At 45.4% G+C, this 18374-nt stretch overlaps 1 protein-coding gene across 2 annotated transcripts in view; it reads left to right on the top strand.

Moving 5' to 3' along the window:
* CHDH (choline dehydrogenase) overlaps nt 1–18374 on the top strand; it is a 1156730-nt gene that overhangs the window by 1041633 nt on the left and 96723 nt on the right. The window lies entirely within an intron of this gene.

Raw genomic sequence — 18374 nt, 5'->3', positions numbered from 1 at the left:
AGATTTAATTATAAGATTAAAATACTGAAAAAAACTAGAAATCGCGATATACGAAGGCTTGAATTAGCGAAACTTCCTGATAAACTTTATTCATTAAAAAAGAAGAGTATAGTCCAAGAATACAAATTTAAAGTGAAGGGAGTACACATAGAGCAATACAACAAAGAAAATTGTGATATGATCAAAGCTATTTGTAGTAGAAATTCCCGCGATATTTGGGCTGCCCTTAAAAAAGGGGATATGACGGATATACGTAATGGATCTATAATTAACGCTGAAACTTGGACAGCTTATGTTAAGCAAAAATATGAACTACCAGTTCGTTTTGTTAAAAACCAAGATGATGTAGAGCTATCAAACACTGACATAAAATTTGTATGGACTACCTCTGATATTATGTGGGCTATCAAAAAATTATCTAATTCTCGTGCCCCTGGCCCCGATGGGATCCCATCTTGCGTATATCGGTCCGATCCGATTTTCTGGAGTATGATCTTAAAAATTAAGTTTGACGATATTTTAATGAGTGGCACTATTCCGTCTTCATGGGTCACTTCCATTCTTATCCCATTGTATAAAAAAGGTGATCCTAGATTGCCCGAGAATTATAGACTGATATCGTTAACAGATGCGGCGGCAAAGGTGTTCGCTATTTTAGTTATCTATGAGCTTGATAAACATCTAGCAACTTATAAGACCTATTCGAAATGCCAAGTGGGATTTAGACGACAAATGGGAACAACCCTAAATGCCACTATAATGAAACATCTGATTGCCGGAGTGAATAATAATGAATTGAGCACAATCTACATTGCGTCCATTGACATGTCTTCTGCGTTTGACACTGTTGTGCGGAATGTATTATGGACCAAAATGCGTAAGTTGGGAATTCCGGAATATCTGATTTATTGGATTAAGAAATTCCATACCAATACATCTAGTAGAATTCGTCTAACTCAGGGGGGTTCGCTAACTGAATCTGTGCAACTTCATCTTGGTTTAAAACAGGGCTGCAATTTTGCTGCACTACTGTTCAATCTTTATCTCTCTGATATAGATAAACTTTGGGAATCCACTCTGATGTTACCAGCAAGGCTATGCTCACTAAGAATACACTGGCTAGCCTTTGCAGATGACCTTATCTTTTTTGATCTAACTCCTGCTGGTCTTCAAGCTAAGATAAATACATTCATAAAGTTTGCGTATGAACATAATCTACAACCTAATTCATCCAAGACATGCATAATGATTTTTAAATCAAATAAGAAACTTAAGAAGTTCAACTGGAATATGGGGGGGACTCGTTTGTGCGAATTACAAGAATCCATTTACTTAGGATATCGTTTGAGCAATGTGAATAGTATAAAGTCATGGGTGGAATATCTAAAGTTGAAAGCCAGACCACTCTTAAGTCAGATGAAATTTATCTTTTATAAGTTGTGTAAGTTTTCAATGACTCCGTTATTAGAGTTTCTTACATTAAAGGTTGAGCCAATTCTTTTATACGCGATGGATATTTATGTTGGTAATTTGTACAAGCAACTTGATTCCATACAGGGTACTTTAGTGAAGAGAGCTTTATGTTTATCTATATCAATCCCGAACTGTGTTATTAGACATGAGTTGGGATTGATTTCTTTATCTACTAGGTTTACCTGGCGGGCTCTCTCTAACTATTCCAAAATACTTAACTATCCTGATAATTCTTTATATCAGGATCTTTTTGAATTTACTAAGGGTTGCTCATCCAGTTCGTTTACTAGCTACCTTGAAACCATGGCTAAAATTTTAAATAATTTGGGCACTGATCGTGATGATTTGCTTATACGTCCTAACTATGTTAAACATAAATTATTTGCGTACGACTGGTGTAAAACTCTAGAGGAAATATCAAATTTGAATACCTATAAGGAATATGCAAAATTCCTACACAAAAGAGATGGCTGTTGTGATTATATAGCGTTATTTCCGTGTAATAAAACCAGAATGTATTATATGAGATTTAGATTAAATCAATTTCATACTCTCGAACGAACAAAATTCTGGGGAATTGCAGGAACTAACTCTGGCGCCACGAAGTGTCGATTTTCGAGGTGTAGTGAACAGAAGGAAACGCTAAAACATTTGATTTTAGAATGCCCATATTTTAGAGATGTACGGACTAAGCTTTTTCTACGATTTATAAATGTGAATTATGCAGATTGTATGATATCTCTTTGGACTCGACTGATGCAAGGAAACGAGAGATCATTAATCTTTGCCTTAGTAGAGTTCTTGAAAGTAATTGAGAAAGAGATTTTGTTATTTCAGTGTTAAATTTGTTTGTTATTGGGTTGCTTTCCTTTAAAAATTGTGTTAAAGCTTTGTTCTACTTTTATCAGTTTTATTGAGATGTTTTGCATTTTGTCTGGTTATTTGAAATTTTTGTTTGTAATAATGTGCTATTTTGTAAAGGTTCATTGAACTATATACAAATAAAAAAAAAAAAAAAAAAACATTACACATCAAATTTAACCGTCTGCTTCAGCAACCCCTCCAAAATCCCCCAACCCATCCCAGGCCTACATCGCACCCAATGTAACAACTCCTTCCTTTATTCCTCATCAACCCTCCTGGCTTCGGTATCCTCTTGTACAAGAGTTTCCTCCACGTCTTTGGCACCCTGTTCAGAGGTGGCCAGACCCGCTATCAATTTTCTCCAGGCGCCTGACCCTCTCTCCCCTGTTCTGTGCTCCTTCCTATCGCTTCCTGCCACACCACAGTCTCAGCGTTAGCCCATTTTAACAGGTCTCTCCACCACGTCTGCACTGCTGGCCTCGTTTGTGCTTTCAATCCCATCGTTATTCTGTGTTTCACCAGTATATATGCCAAGTCCTTCATTTTACTCGCATGTCTAGTTGGGAAGCCCCCTAACAGACAAGCTATGGGGGATCCAATAGCCAGGGTTATCTCTGCATTTGCTAATGCTTGGGCTACCTCTCCCCAAAATCGGCCAATCTCTACACATGCCCAGAACACATGCACCAGATCTGCGTTTATCTCCCCGCACTTCTAGCATGCCTGTGTTTCTGCTTGGCTGAATTTGGCTATTTTGTTCGGGGTCAGATATGCCTTATGGGTCACGTATAATTGGATCTGTTGCAGTTGTGCATTCCTCAACACCTTTTTGTGATACTCCATACCTCGTCTGACAAGGCTCCTGTAAGTCTGCTTCCCAGTTCTGCCTCATCTGTCCAAATTCCCTTCCAACCTTGGACATCAGTAGCTCATATATCTGAAAAAACATTGTGTCCTCCCTCCGACACATCATAAAATGTCTCTATATTCTCGTCTAATTGTAAGGACGTCTCGGTCTCTGGCCATCTGCGACTTAGACTCCTCAGGAGTCGGGAATATGTGAGGTGTTGCCCCCGGTGTATCCCCGAGTCTCTTATCAGTTCCTCAAAATCCGTGGGCAACCCCTCCTGTAGCACATCTCCCACTGTTGCCACTCGCATGGGTTCCCAGAACTTCCTCACGTTGAGCCTCACTTGTTCATCCACCCCTTCCAGCACAACTAGTGGGATCTGCACAGAGTACAGTGTTGTGTTCTCCAACAGATGGCAGGCTCTGCGCCCCATTATGCACAGCAGGTGCAACAGTAAGTGTGAGCAGGTTGTGCGCAAATCGGTTAGGCATATAACTTAGTTCAAAAAGAACGGAGTAGTTTCTGCTCACAGTAACTTTGATTCAAGTGTTTGTACATCTGACAGCCATTTGGCCACAAATTGCAGCTGGTTAGCTACAAAATATACCTCAAAATTGGGAAATTTTATTCGTATGGATTCTGGAGTTTCCACAATGCCACTCGGCACCTCGCATTATGCCATAAGAAGCTCCTGCATATGCTATGCAGTTTCCCAAAGAAGGTTTTTGGTATCGCAAATGGGATATTTGCAAAGTAATGAAGGAGTCTCGGTAGCACCGCCATCTTCAGTAATGCTGCACGTCCCATCATGGACAACGGTAATCTGGTCCAGAAAGACATGCAGTTTTCAATTGTGCTAACCGCCCTAACCGTGTTCTGTATATGTTCTATCTTAGAGTCGTGGTAGATGTCTACCCCTAAGTACCGAAACGTATCTATTTCCCACTGAATTGGTAACACCGGCAGTTTGTGTACAGGCTTCCCAACGTACCCTCCCGAAGTGATCAGACTCGACTTCTGTGGATTAATAATTATACCTGACAGTGCAGCATATCGTTCCATCACATCCAGGATATATTGCTAATTCATCTCAGGGTGCTGCAGGGATATGTAAGAGGATTCAATTCAACACTACAGCTAAGTCAATGCCTAGTCTGGGATACTGAATGGAAACCCTTATTGATATATCTTTATGTCCAGTTCATGCATTCTGGATGACTACCCCTATATAACACCCCTCCCTTGGAATCCCCCTGACCCCACTGAGCCAAGAAATAGTTCTGTTTTGCAAGTTAAAAGGTTTATTTGAGAATTTAAACAATATAGATATATATCACACTTTATAATAAATTAATAATTGGATATCACACTTAATCTGATCAGTAATCAATAATGGATAGTCTGGCACTAGCACACTTCTTGATAATCAATGATGAGTGGTTATAGGATGGATAAGATAGCAACAATACTTTTATGGTTTCAAATGGATGCAATGTGGAATGAAATGCAGTACAGAAAATAACTTGATAGGATTTCAGCAAAGACAATGTAATCACTTTCTTGGACAATTCACCCCCCTCCCCCTTTTATGCAATGCAAGGAAATGGAAGGAAGGCACCCAGTTCTCAGAAATGCAATCAAATGTGATTCAGTTCACCCCAGTAAGCTTAGACTACAGAAGTTTAAAATACAGGCCCGAAATGCTTTTATATGTGCTGGCAATGAAGTGAAAAATATATGCTAAAAATGCTTTTAATTCCCTCTAGAGGTTCAGGGTGAGTGGTATCTAGTTAATATTAGTCCAGGCTCACACTAGCAATGATTCAGGGATGATTAGCAGGTTAAACAAACTTTTCTTTAACGGAAGGCAAGCAGCAGCAGATTTTTACACGTGGAGAAACTTGCAAATCGCGGCAAAATGTCAAATCGCGGCAAAATTTGCGAATGCGCCGGGCGCGATTACAGAGGAACTACAAGGGCTAGCAATATCGTTTTGGGGTCATAGGAAAGCCTAGGATCTCAGCTTCCAGATGAAAGTGACTGCAAGTCTCTAAGACAAACGGTCACGGAGATATGAGCGATTAAATAAAGGTCGTTTTTCAGATTTGAAATTTTAAAGTTCAAAAAGACAAGTGCAGCTTGCAACTAGAAAATGGCAGGTGACAGTTAGGAGGCAGTTCTACTTAGATTAAAATAGATTGAATTATATTATTTTAACTAAGAGATTGGTTCTGCACAGTCTTGCTAGGTACTCACACTATATTCTTGAATTAGAATGGGCCTCGCCACGGATCTGGTCAGGTTTTCTTCACTCGCCCCGGACGGTCTCTGCGCACAGCGTCTGGGTCAGCTCTACTCTGCTGGTCTGGTCTGGGTCTCTGGTTCTGCTAACAGTGGTCTGGGTCAGCTCTGCTCTCTCTCTGGTTCTGGAAATTTGATAGATTTGAAGTCTCTATGTTGCTCTCTGAAGGTTGATGGAGGTAAAGTATGGATTTTCCCGGCAGAGCTTCCAGCTGCAAATGGATTTGAAGGTCCCTATCTGTCCTGCCTGTCTGCTTTTATGTGTTTTGAAAATGGGTGTGTGTGCAGCATCACTAGGCTCTACCCCTCTCCCCTTGCCATTGGCCCAATTCTCCCCTCTCCCATGATTGGGGAAGGAACTGTGAGTCAGAGCGATGTCATTTTATGGCTTGCAGAGAGGACACTCCCCTGTCAAATTGCACACAAATCTAGATTTGAACCAAATACATATTTGCAGAGGTACATATTGTTTTAAAATCATATGCACCCATCATGCATTACAGGAGGTATACCCTGTCCAAATCTGCTCTTCCTGGGAGCTTGCATTCAGAAATGGCGACATTTGCACTTTTTAACTGGTTTCGCAATATCGGACATTAACCCAAATTTACACACATGTGCGCAAGGAGTATGGACATTAGTTGATGAAGTGTCAGATTTTTCACATGCACACATTTTGAGTAATATCCTCTTTTCCGCTAAAACCCCCCTGAACATACCACCGGGTCCTAACACGTCTTAAAATGTGGGCAGAAAAATCCCAAGAATTATGGTGTCATTTAAATAATTTTCACAAGTCCGTACTATGAGTTATTCATCTTTTTAGAGTTATGTTCTGGCCCCAAAGGGGTGTGGTTTCCCCCCAGCACAAGGTTGAATTTCTGGTTTTTCCAGTTCTGCCAAGCCAGCTTGCTCTCACAGGCAGTGTCCCTCCCCTGTCCTTCCAGGAGGAAGCTCCATTTACGACTCCCGCCAATAAAACATTTGCCTGAGTCAGGACAGGGCTTTTTTCAGAGCTCCTGGATTCTGTGGGGGCTCCCCTTAATTCAATTATCAGAGAGATGGCATATCCTTAGTGTGGCCAGCAAAAGGCAGATAGGCCTGGGAACACAGCTGTGACTCAAGTTTCACTCCTGATGGGGGGTAGTTGCCAGGCAAAATTGGAATCTCTTTAAGCCAGTTTTTAGCTACATGTCATTTCTGTTCCCCCTTTTTCTGCATTCAAATAAACTAACAATTTCACATATGCAGCTAGAATGCTGATTCTAAGTTTAAAACTATGACATTTAAACAATTGCAACCTATGTGACACTCAAAAGTAGGTCACTCAGTCAATTTAAACATTTCGATTTTTAGTGTCTTTCAGTCCAAATTTACTTAAACTGCTGAAATCCACAGCTCAGCCAGTCTTGTTATAAACCTTCAAGTCACTTCAGAATATAACTTTAGATTGTATCCACCTCTCAGTAAGTCTTTCTTTGGCTTGCTTTGGGTTCATTTATTCAGTTTTCTACAAAAAAGTAAAATCTGGTGTTGTTTTAAAACGCCGGCTTTCTGATAGTGGTGAGTACTGGTACTGCACCCCTTTTTGGGATTTAAGAAAATGAATTCCCACAGTTATGGTTTTGCTTTTGGCAATCAGCATTGCCATTCCCAATGGTTTCAGACTACTGTGTGGGTAGTCCAATGGTGGTTTTAGGCAGTGCCCTTCTGTGCCCATAACATCGGCAAAAATGAGTGGCAGCCTATTCTTCATGCATTTCCCTGTGCATTTTCTGGGAAGCTCTGGCCATCGTGATGTTTTCCATGTCAGTACTGCACAGTTTTGAGGTAGGGCTTGGATGCGTGGATAAAAACATCCCACAGATAGGAGCATGACATCTGCATACAACGAGATCAGATGCTTCCCTCCCGAAGTACTAATGCCCGTCTCTCCTTATTCTTCCCTTATATAGACCGCTAGTGGCTCCAACGCTAGGATGAAGAGCATTGGGGACCATGGACATCCCTATCTCGTGCCCTTACTCAAATGCCACTGCGCCAAGATACTAGTGCCCGTTTTGACCCTCTCTACCGGTTCATTGTACAGCAATCGCACCCATTTAATATATGTGGGCTCAATACCAAACTCTTTCAGCACCTCTAACAGTCAAGCTCATCTGACTGAGTAGAACGCTTTTACTGCATCAAGTGACGCTAGAGCCATTTCCTGTGTTTCTCCCTGGGTATAATTTATCAGGTTATTGGTTATATTTCTGTGTGGGACATATCCTGTCGGATCTGTATGTATCAGCTTGGCTTGATCGGTTTAAGTCTCTTTGCCATAACTGCTGTGAGAATCTTCCCATCTTGGTTCAGCAACGAAAGGGTCCTGTACGAGCCTCATTCGGTATCCGGCTCATTTGGTTTGAGGAGGGGGATAATTATCGACTCTTTCATAGACCCGGGCAATCTGCCCCTGTTCAGCACCTCGTTACGATTGCTAGTAGTGGGGTGAGGATTTCTTTCCTATATTCTTTATAAAAAATTTCCAGGGAGCTCATCTGCCCCTGGGACTTTGCTGGTTGGTAGGCCTTTTATGACATTCTCTAGTTCTTCTATCATGATAGGGATCTCTAGGCTGTCCCTTTCCTCCCCATTTAGTTTGGGGAGACAGATCTCGTTCAATGCTTCCTGTATATCCGCCACATTACTCTCTGTGGTTTCCTTATACAGGTGTGTATAATAGTCATATAAACACTTGTTCACCTTCTCTTGGGTCTCTCGCAACTTCCTGGCAATTCCCTTCACTGCTCTATTTGTCTGCTGTGTAGTCTCACGTTTATACAGCCAGGCTAGCAATCGTCCCGGCTTGTCCCCCTTTGCATGTTGTCTCTCGATATCTTTCCTGTAGCTTAATTTGCCTAACCTTTCCCAGTGTTCCCTACATTCCTGCTGTAGGCGGGACACCACTTGGGCCTCTTCTAGGGACCTGTTTCCTGCTCGCATTATGATTTCTAGTCTACGTTCTGCTTCTTACAAATCCTGTGAGATCACATCTTGCATCCCTTTCGACTTTGCTATTGCTGCTCCTCTCACCACTACATTAAAGGCCTCCCACAGTGTACCAGCAGAGTTAATGCTGCCAGTGGGGCACTTAAAATATTCTTTCACCTCTTCTCTCGAATGTTCTTGGAACCCTGCATCTTTAAGTGCTTCAACCCTAAGTCTCTATGTTGAGATTCTGGCTCGGGGTGGAAGAGCGTGCCACGTAACAAACAGAGGGGTATGGTCCGAAAGGACCCAAGCTTTATACTCAGCCTGTATAAACTCACTCAGTGTTTCCTCCCCCACGAATACATAGTCTAGTCTTGTGTATCGATTCTGCAGAGCGGTGTAGTGAGAATATATTTGGTCCTGCAGTTATTTCTTTCTCCATACATCAGTCAACGTGAATGTGCGCAACAACGTGTTTAAAGCTTTGGCCGAGGGGGTTGGATAAACAAATTTATCATTGAATCTATCCCTCGTGGGGTCCATCGTACAATTAAAATCTCCCCCCATATCAGCGCACAATGCCTATATGGGCTAATCTTGGGATATAGGGATCTGAATAAGCTGCAGTATCCTGATTCGGGGCATACATATTAATAACACATATTTCCTTATTTTCTACCATTCTTCGAAGTATTATCATCCTACCGTCTGTGTCTATGAAGGTTTCAAGGATCTTGAATGGGACTGTCGGTGCCACCCATATTGGGACCCCTCTAGCATAAGCCGAGTAGGTTGAGCCCAAAGTCACCCCCTACGCCCCCACTTCCCTGCCAATCTGGGTCTATCTTTAGTCAGATGAGTTTCCTGTAGGAAAGCTATATCTATTTTCTGGCGTCTCAAATATGGCATAACCCGGTTCCTTTTAATATAGCTGTTCAGGTCTCTCACATTCCAGGTTGCTATCTTGAGTTCACCCATATTCGCTGGATGTTTCCACTCTCATTCCACCCTTGGTACAATCACCCTCCTCCTCCTGTGCGTGCCTGTAGGCCAACTTCCCTTTAACTCCCTGTAATGGGGGCTAATTACATAAGGGTTAATGATCATGTGTGGTCAGCCTTATAATGCATTTAAGCTTAATGCCATGGATGATTGTATTTTATAAGAGTACTATTTTTGGTCCTTTTCTCAAATGAGAAATTGCTTTTGTGTTGGTTGCTAGGAGACACCAGAGGGAGAGGGAGAGAGAGAGAGACGTCCGTTACCAGTGGGCGTATTGAAGGGCTAATAAGTGAAGTTATGTGCGCCATTGCGCTCGTTCTACGAGTTTGTTCAATTAAAAGTTAGTATATAAGTGTTGCGGAGAGAAGTGAGTTTACTGCGGGGCCGATACGCCATAAACCCTGATACGAGGGAGAAAGAGAAGTAAAGGAGGAGGAGCTAGCTGAACAGCGGTCCGGCCGTGGAAACCGCCATTCACCTCGTTACGTCGGAGAACGAAGGATCAGCTTCACAGCTTCATCCATATCATCCGCTGAGACTCCGAAGCGAACAGGAGGTGTGGCGGGGAGGAGGAGCCTCCAAGTGTGCCGGGCCCTTACATTACAGCTGGCAACTGACAGAGGCATCACGGAAGGCATCCGAAAGGAGGAGGGACCTAATCAGCTGTCAGCACAGCGGGGCCCGCATATGAACAAAACAGTGAGTCAAAAGGGCACAGGGAGGAGGGGGCCTTCTGGCAAAGATTAAGTTAAGCGGAGGAAGCGTAAGAGGAGAAAGTGATACCAGAGGGAAGATAACCCTGATCTTGGAATATGCTATAAGCAGAAGGCTGTTCTTTGTTTTTGTTTGGAAAAGGCCTGAACATTAAAGACAGTACGTGGAGAAGACTGTGCTTTGATTCTTATAGCTCTTGAATAACAAAGGAAGAACTGTATGAGAGAACGTTGTGAGGGATCTGCCAGATCATAAAAACCTCACACTCATAATAGTGTGAGAGGAACAATCAAACATATAGAAGTCTAAACACCATGAGAGAAACAGAGTAACTTCATAGATAGGCTTCCCTTCCGTATTAGATAGTTATAGGCTTCCTAACAAGACAAACTTTGGTGTTGTTTGCTGTTGTACCATACAGTGCTGAAAATACCTACTATTCCACGGTACCAACAACAATAGACTAGACTGTCAACACGAAGACTCTTATGTCGAAGGAACAAACTACGCTACAGTATCCTTTTCTTGGCTGTTTCTTTCATATTTTTTTTGCTGGTTCTAAAATAAAAGTGTGGAAAAACATACACGACTGCTGTATCTTTTAATCCCACATCAAAGTATAACACTCCCCCAACTTCCAGTCCCCCCGCCACCACCTGCAGTTCCCAACATTTGACCGGCAAACAAATCTGGATCTCAGGTATCCCTGCATCTCGCTCCTATCCCGGCTCTGATGCCGGTATTCAGAGTGCAGCAGGAGGATACTGAACTACCACTATCCTAACTAATCTAAACTGTGATTCCTGGTGCTGCTTAGAACACAGCGGCACCTTTGCTTCCTGCATTAAGCCAACAGTGAGAAATGCATTTGCCTTCCAACTTAAATGTTAATGTCGGATCATTACGTAATGGCTCCTGTGCGGCTCAAGTGTACATTATTTAAACAATGCAGATTCACTTATCACTCCCGCTTCCCACCTGGTCTTGTTTCTCCATCGGTATGTTCATCGTGTCCATCCACTTGCTCACATCTTCAGGAGTCTAAAAAAAAAACAGTACGCAGTCTTTATACAGGACCTTCATTTTCACCGGATACAACATGTATTTAAGATTAGCTGTGCCTAACCTCCTCTTGAATGCCACATAGTTCAACCTTTGTTTTTGCACCAGGAAAGTATAATCAGGGTATACTGTGATGGCCGCTGATGCTCGACAGATCGCTCCTCCTTTTAGAAAGTGTTCTCTCCCTGTCTTTGTAATTTAGTATCTTGGCAATTATCGGCCGGGCGGGGTTCCGGGCAGCGATTTCCTTGTCAGAGCCCTATTTGCCCTTTCCACTGTAAACCCTTGGGTGCGTGAACAAGCTCCTATTTCCTGCAACAACATGTCTTCAATGAAGTTTGTCGGGCTTTGCTTTCCTCACCTTCCGGGAGCCCAACAATTCGTACATTGTTCCTCTGTGCACGTCATTCCGCCTCTTCTACTCTGTTTTCGAGGTTCCGCACCTGCTGCTTCAGTATGGTGACTTCCAGGGAGTTTTCGTTGCAACTGCTTGTATTAGCTTTCACCTCCTTCTCTAGCATCCCTGTGCGTTCTATTAATGCTCTGACATCCTGTCTCAAGAGGTTCACGTTGATACTAATTGCATCGATTTTGAATTCCAGCACCGACTTCAACTCCACTATGGCCTCTAGTATCTGGTGGTGATTTCGCCCAGGAGCCTCCTCTTCTCGTGCCTCTTGCGCTGGTGTCTTTGCGCTATCCACCATTTGTGCCGGTTTAGTGAATGCGTCAATCGACGACTGTTTGTTTCCCTTTGCTCTGGTTTGACTTGGATATCATTGTTGCACCCACTTGCTCTGTAGTGCTCTCTTCTATGTAGGTTCGCGTGGTGCAGTCACTTGTATGTTGCTGCAGTGTGTTGGGAGGTTTTTCTGCTGTTGTACCTAGCAGCATGTTGTGCATGTGTGTCTTTCTGGGTCCTGTACTTGTTACCAAGCCCCCTCCTTTCTCCCGCATCAGAATTCCACCCGTAGCAGGGGTCCTTTTCGTTGTCTTGTACTTCCGGTGCTCCCCGCTTCTTCCCATTGTCTATGGGCTCTCCGATGGGTGTTTCTGGGTCTGATGGTGGTGTTACAGACTGTTCAGTCCTCCACAATGTACTGTTCTCCGTACTACACCTGTGCCCCCTTCAGTTCTGTCTTTGTACTTGCTGTAAGGTCCAAAATGCACTTCTATGCTTGTTGCTGTATACAGTTGGTACCCTGTGTCATGGCTCTGACGGATATGTACCCCTATTGGATCTGGGCTGGCCTACTCCGGGGGAGCCAGTGTTTTGCAGTCTGTACTGGATTTCTATACCCCCTTCCGGGGTGTGCTGTACAGCTTAGTTGTTTCTGTACTATCAAGCACCCCAGAAAGGCCTTGTCTCACCGTAGTACTGCTCACCTGATGGACTGGTTGCTGCAGGTATCTTCAGAAGCCATGAGCCCTCCGGGCATTGGTGTGGCCCGTGCTGCTGCACTCCTTAGGGACTGTCAGAACCCGTTGCGTGGAATCTGTGGCTGTAGTGAGTGCAGTTGCAGCCTTATTGCAGCATCTAGTTGCCTTTACCACCCTGAATCGTCTGCAGTCGCCCGTTCCTGTTTCCTGTGGGCCACCTTCACTTCCACCCTCTCTCCTGACTTCCTTCTACAGGGCCGTGCTTGCTGGCTCTATAACCCGCTCCGCGCCTTTGGTTGTATTCCTACGGCCCAGTCTTCAACCGGGCCGGACTGCCATACTTTTCCTGAGTTTCTGCTGCAGCGTACAGTGGTGTGGTTCTTGTCCTCTCCTTGTGCATACTGGTTGCAGCAATCAAGTGGCAGTGTCTCCTAACGTGCATTCAGTGTTTCCCACCTTGTGTTGCTATCTTCTTTGTATAGCGAGCTTGCCCAGTGTCGTGCATCCCCCGTGTGTGGGAATTAGTTGTGTTCCAATTGTATGTCAGCTACACAGTTTCGGAAGGCCCAGTCTGGGCCTTTCTCGTGACTGTTACTGTATCGCCTTACAAGTTGTTCGATGACTTAGACAATCAGGGTGTCATCTACACTAACTATGCAGAAGACACCCAGATCCTCATACCAATGTCTGGGGACTACGACTCTTACTCCGCTTTGGTGAATACAATCTATCTCATCATTCAGACATGGATTGCCACCCACGGCCTCTGTCTGAAGGATGAAAAAACAGAGCTTTTACTCCTAGAAGCACCAGCTAGACTAAACAAACTAAATAATTCAGTTTAAATCATTTAACATTGATGGGATTGATATCAAAGTTGCCAAGGCCGGGCTGCCATACTTTTAGTGTAGGTTGACTCTGCACTGAACCTACACAGGCAAGTTAATGCCACAGCCTCTGCGACAGCATATACCTGCGAATTAATCCACGGCTGCAAATCATTTTTATCCACAATCAGTTGCATTACCTTAGCCAGAGCGTTAATTCTCTCCAAAATTGACTATTGTAATGCACTTTATCTGGGCTCAAGTAAACATAATATTAAGAAACTTCACATTTTACAGAATAATGCCTTAAGAAGAGCATTAAGAAGACAACATATCTCGGAGGCCATGCATAACAGTAAATGGCTCCCAGTCAAGGACAGGATCCAATTCAAAGTTGCTACCCTCACCCACAAATGCATAAATAACACAACCCCCAAATACATTATGGACAAATTTACCAAAACCACATCGACTCGCCCTACCAGGACTTTGCATTTAGCCTGTCTGAAAGTCTCTCGATTTAAGCTAAAAAAAGGAGGAGACAGCAGCTTTTCTGTCATGGCAGCTCAGCTATGGAACTCCCTCCCGCTCGCCCTAAGAGCCGACCCCTCACTCCAGAGCTTCAGAAACAAGGCTAAAAACGGGCTCCTCACACGTGAGCCATAACGTTAGTAGTCTGTCGTTTTTATCCTGAATTACCTGAATACAGTATCTGTACAGGCCTAGTAATCCGTGATATATCTTCCTCTGTATGATAGTGTTACATTATTGTTGTAAATAAGGCTTTGACCTTAATAAAAGACAACAGGTTTTGAATATTTGGCGCAGAGTGAAGGAGTCTTCTCTCACTTTTTACCTATTGTTGTAAATAAATGACTTGCTTTTGTGCATCTTGTACCTTTTCTATGACCTGTAACATGTATTCCAACGTGTAACGCGCCGAGATACCCTCGGGTTTGGAGCACTATATAAATAAATAAACAAACAAACAAACATCTATTGTAATTATCATGAAGTTTTCCAAAGGATTCCACTGCAGAGCCGTATGCGGTCCCTGATTACAGGCTTTTCGCAATGGAATGCCTCTGATCCTTACAATTGTTGCCAAGTCATTGACCTTTGCAATATGTGCCGGTGCGCCGGCAACCATATATTTGGTCCTGCACTTGTGTTCTCAGGTCGAGTGGCCCGATGGAGTTTGTGGGCTCCTTATCTTGTTCTCGAGTGTGGTTCCGCGTGACCCTCTCAGTGTCGGGAGTTCTGGTGCGCGAGTCTTGACACTGTGGACTCTCTGCATATACTCTTCTGCCTCGTTTCGGTCAGCTGGCATGCATCAGAGCTTCTTCATGGGCTTGTGTGCACATGAGCTCTATGCAAAACCGTAATCTCACTTTCCGTCCATTTCTGATCCTGTTTTGGCAGCCGGTCGGGGTCTGATCTTGCCTCTTCCATGTCATGGCCCCTCTTCATTCTGTTCCATAACCACTGCATTTGTCCATTTGCCTTTTCGGCCAATTATTCCTTTGCGCATGCACCCCGCTGCGCTTGCTCCTTTCCACACAATCAATTGGCATGACACAGTATTTCAAATGGCAAACTTGGCCGCAGTTTTTATTTCCATGACAACAGAATTATTTGTACACATTTGTGAACTTCAGTCTGCAAGTGTGGCGCTTGTTTGCCGGATTTCCCTTGCTTCCACCTATAGTAGGCCCCCAACTCCCCCGACCCATTGTACCTGAGCCTATCCCGCCCGTGCAGGTGTCCGTGGGTGGGGAGAGCGCCGTTTGTTTTGGGGGAAGCTGAGCCTTATTCGTTACCACCAGACGCCCCCGCCGTTTAGGCCCCCAAGAGGCGCTGGTCCGGAAGAGCGAAGACCCATTCCGTTTCCTTCTGGCTCGTCCGGAGTCTATCATTTGTGCTTGGTTGCCCAAACACCGCCACGCCACTAAGTGGGTTCTCGCCCACTGTGGCTCCCTCCTTCCTGCCTCCTTCTCATAGCTCAAGTAATTTGGTACAAACGTTCCAGAAAAGAGCTCCATTCCTTTTGCTGACAGGTGCACCCCATCTTTTAGGAAGTACTCGGGCGTCTTCCCGTCAATCAAGCTATGCCCGACTTGATGGAAACCTCTGCCCTTGCGGAATTTTGCAATGGCCCCATTCAGCTTCCTCATTGATTTCTCCACTGCCGAATGGCTCTCTGCCCCTCTCCACTGCGCCCGGGGAATAACTTCCGACCATATAATTTCCATCTCGCCCAACTGAGCCGAGATTTCTTGCAATGAGCTTGTAATGCCCTTCAACAGGACACCCCTCCCCAGGCTGGTCAGGTCGTTCCCTCCCAAGTGTACCACCACCACCTCTGGCTTCAGCTGCCTACTCAGCAACTTCCGTAATTGCCCCCTCAGCTGAGCCCATTTCATCCCTGGCACCCCATGCCACTCAATCCTGAACTCGCCAGCTGCCAATGCCTCCTGCTGGTGAGCCAGCTCACCTTGGCCCTTGAGATGAACGAGTGCCCCCTTGCCAACAGCTGAACATCATCTTTTTAGCGAGTATTCAGTGGATTTTAAGATGCTAAGGCCCCTGCCATCTTTCCCTCTTGCTCCTCTTTAGCAGGGCATGCTTGCTCCGGGACACTTTCTCATCTGTCCCCTTTTCATCCTGTTCCGCCTTAACCAGGGCGGACCTGAAGCAACGTGGGCCTGCTCGGAGACACTTCTGCCTTTGCCACCTTTCCATCAATCTCCGCCTCAACCTTAGTGGCTCCGGGCCACTTCCGCCCTTGCCACCCTTTTCTCCTGTTCCACCGTAACCCGGGTGTGCCTGCTCTGGGACACTTCTTCCTCTGTCACCTTTCCCTCCTATTCCGCCTTAGCCAGGGCGGGCCTGCTCCGGGCCACTTCCGCCCTTGCCACCCTTTTCTCCTGTTCCACCGTAACCCGGGTGTGCCTGCTCTGGGACACTTCTTCCTCTGTCACCTTTCCCTCCTATTCCGCCTTAGCCAGGGCGGGCCTGCTCCGGGACACTTCTGCCCCTGCCACCTTACCATCTTGTTCCACCTTAACCAGGGCGTGCCTGTTCCGGGAGACTTCTGCTCCTGCCACCTTTCCAACTTGTCCCTCATTCCGCACCCACCAAAGGTTCCTCCCCACTTTTATTACGCAACCGCTTCCCAACCTACTTATCTTTGCTCTGCCTGCCCTTGCAGGAGTTACAATGCTGGGAGTGCGCCGGTCCTGCCGGGTGAGGTTTGAGCATCATTCGATTTGCTAGATTTACCAAAATCCAACTTGCCATCATTGCTCCTTGTCTCCCTGCTGTGCCTTTCTTTCCTTTAAAGGAAGGCTCCCCCTTTACAAGCTCCTTGTCATGTGGGCCCAGTTCCCCCGACCCTTACTTTCTAAATGAAACCTGCTTACATCACTCATAGCTTGTGAGCGCCTGTCATATGTCCCCCAGATCTGACTCCAGACACTCCACTACCCGACCTTGCCATGACATGGTACCACCACCGTGTCCTGTGCCCCTCTGCATTTCCATGCCTGAAAATTCAGCCCCCTTGGCAAAATTACTAGCCATATGCAACTCGTCCCACCTTCGCGATCCTGTGTGTTTCGGGGAAAACGTTTGTCTTGGTTCTTGGGGTTAAAAATGCCCTTTTTAATGATTCCAAACACTATCAGACCTGGAGATGCTGATTTCTGGCGCTGTCCCATCCCATTGTATTTGTTGATGAGTCTCCCCACTCCAACTATTGGGACTTGACCCCGGCAACAAATTGAACCGTTGTGTGCCCTGCTCTGACCCGCAACATTCCACTCCCCTTTACCTACTCCAATGGTGCTGATTTACCCCAGAATTGTGCACCTCGAGCGTCCACCTCACCCTCCCCCAAAGGTATTCCTTTACCCATTTATGAGCAGGGACAACGGAGAAGGAGGGCGGGTCCTGCTCGCTTGGCCCAGCACTCTACCTTGGGCATGCCCTGGTTATAAGCATACTATAGCTATGCTGACTAAGGGGAGTGGACTGGTTTATTGTGTCCCTGACCCGTAGACGGGCCGGTTTCTGATGGCATGTATGAGGAATGGTCAGGCAACCCGGGCGCGAGCCCCGCGTCTTCTCCTAGACGCCTCTGAGTATCAGGCGCCTTCTCAATACCACTGAATGTGGGGGGGGCAGACTAGCCTGGGCATGCTGCCTGAAAATCGTCTGCTTTTGCCCCTTCCCTTATTGACCCCTTATCCCCTTCCGGTTCGTAACTGTCCCCTGGAATGAACCCTGCAAACTTCGATACCCCTGCATATGTACTCCAATCCTACCCCTTTGGCCCTGTGAACAGCTGCCCCGTTGAACATCCCCCTTGGTCCGGCGATGCCCACTTCAAACATGTCTCCGCGCACGGCGGCACAGAGAGTGCTGTACCCCTGGGTACCGTAAAGAGTCAGGCCACAATACTCATAGCGCCGCTCTCTCATACCCTCCCCCTTATCATGGTAACGTGATGCCATGCTTCTAGCGCCATTCATTTATACCCCTCCCCCCGTGTAAAGAGGCTCGCAACACTGCTTATCGCGCACTTTGTATTACTGGCCCCATGGCATTCCCACATATAATGGAAAGGGTCCTGCGTTGTTACCCATAGCGCCCTTCTGTAATAATTTCCTCGTAGCACTCTCAAACCCACTGTAAAGAGTCATGCTATAATGCCGTTTGCAATACCATCCCTGTGGTGCCCCCACCTGCCATGGTAGATTAATGCAATGCTGCTCATAGCCCATTCCGTCATACTCCACCTACCATGAAAAGAGTAATGCAGTACTGCTTATAGCGCCCATATAAACATTGCCTCGTGGCGCTTCACCACCCTAGTCGCCGAGTCCTGCAATAATGCTCCTAGCGCCAGTTTTTCCTGCCCACCT

Source organism: Ambystoma mexicanum, chromosome 2p (assembly GCF_040938575.1).
Source record: "Ambystoma mexicanum isolate Mex_15411 chromosome 2p, UKY_AmexF1_1, whole genome shotgun sequence".
Classification (NCBI taxonomy): Eukaryota; Metazoa; Chordata; class Amphibia; order Caudata; family Ambystomatidae; genus Ambystoma; species Ambystoma mexicanum.
The sequence above is the reverse complement of the archived record's forward strand: the minus strand, read 5'-3'. Positions and strand labels throughout refer to the sequence as shown.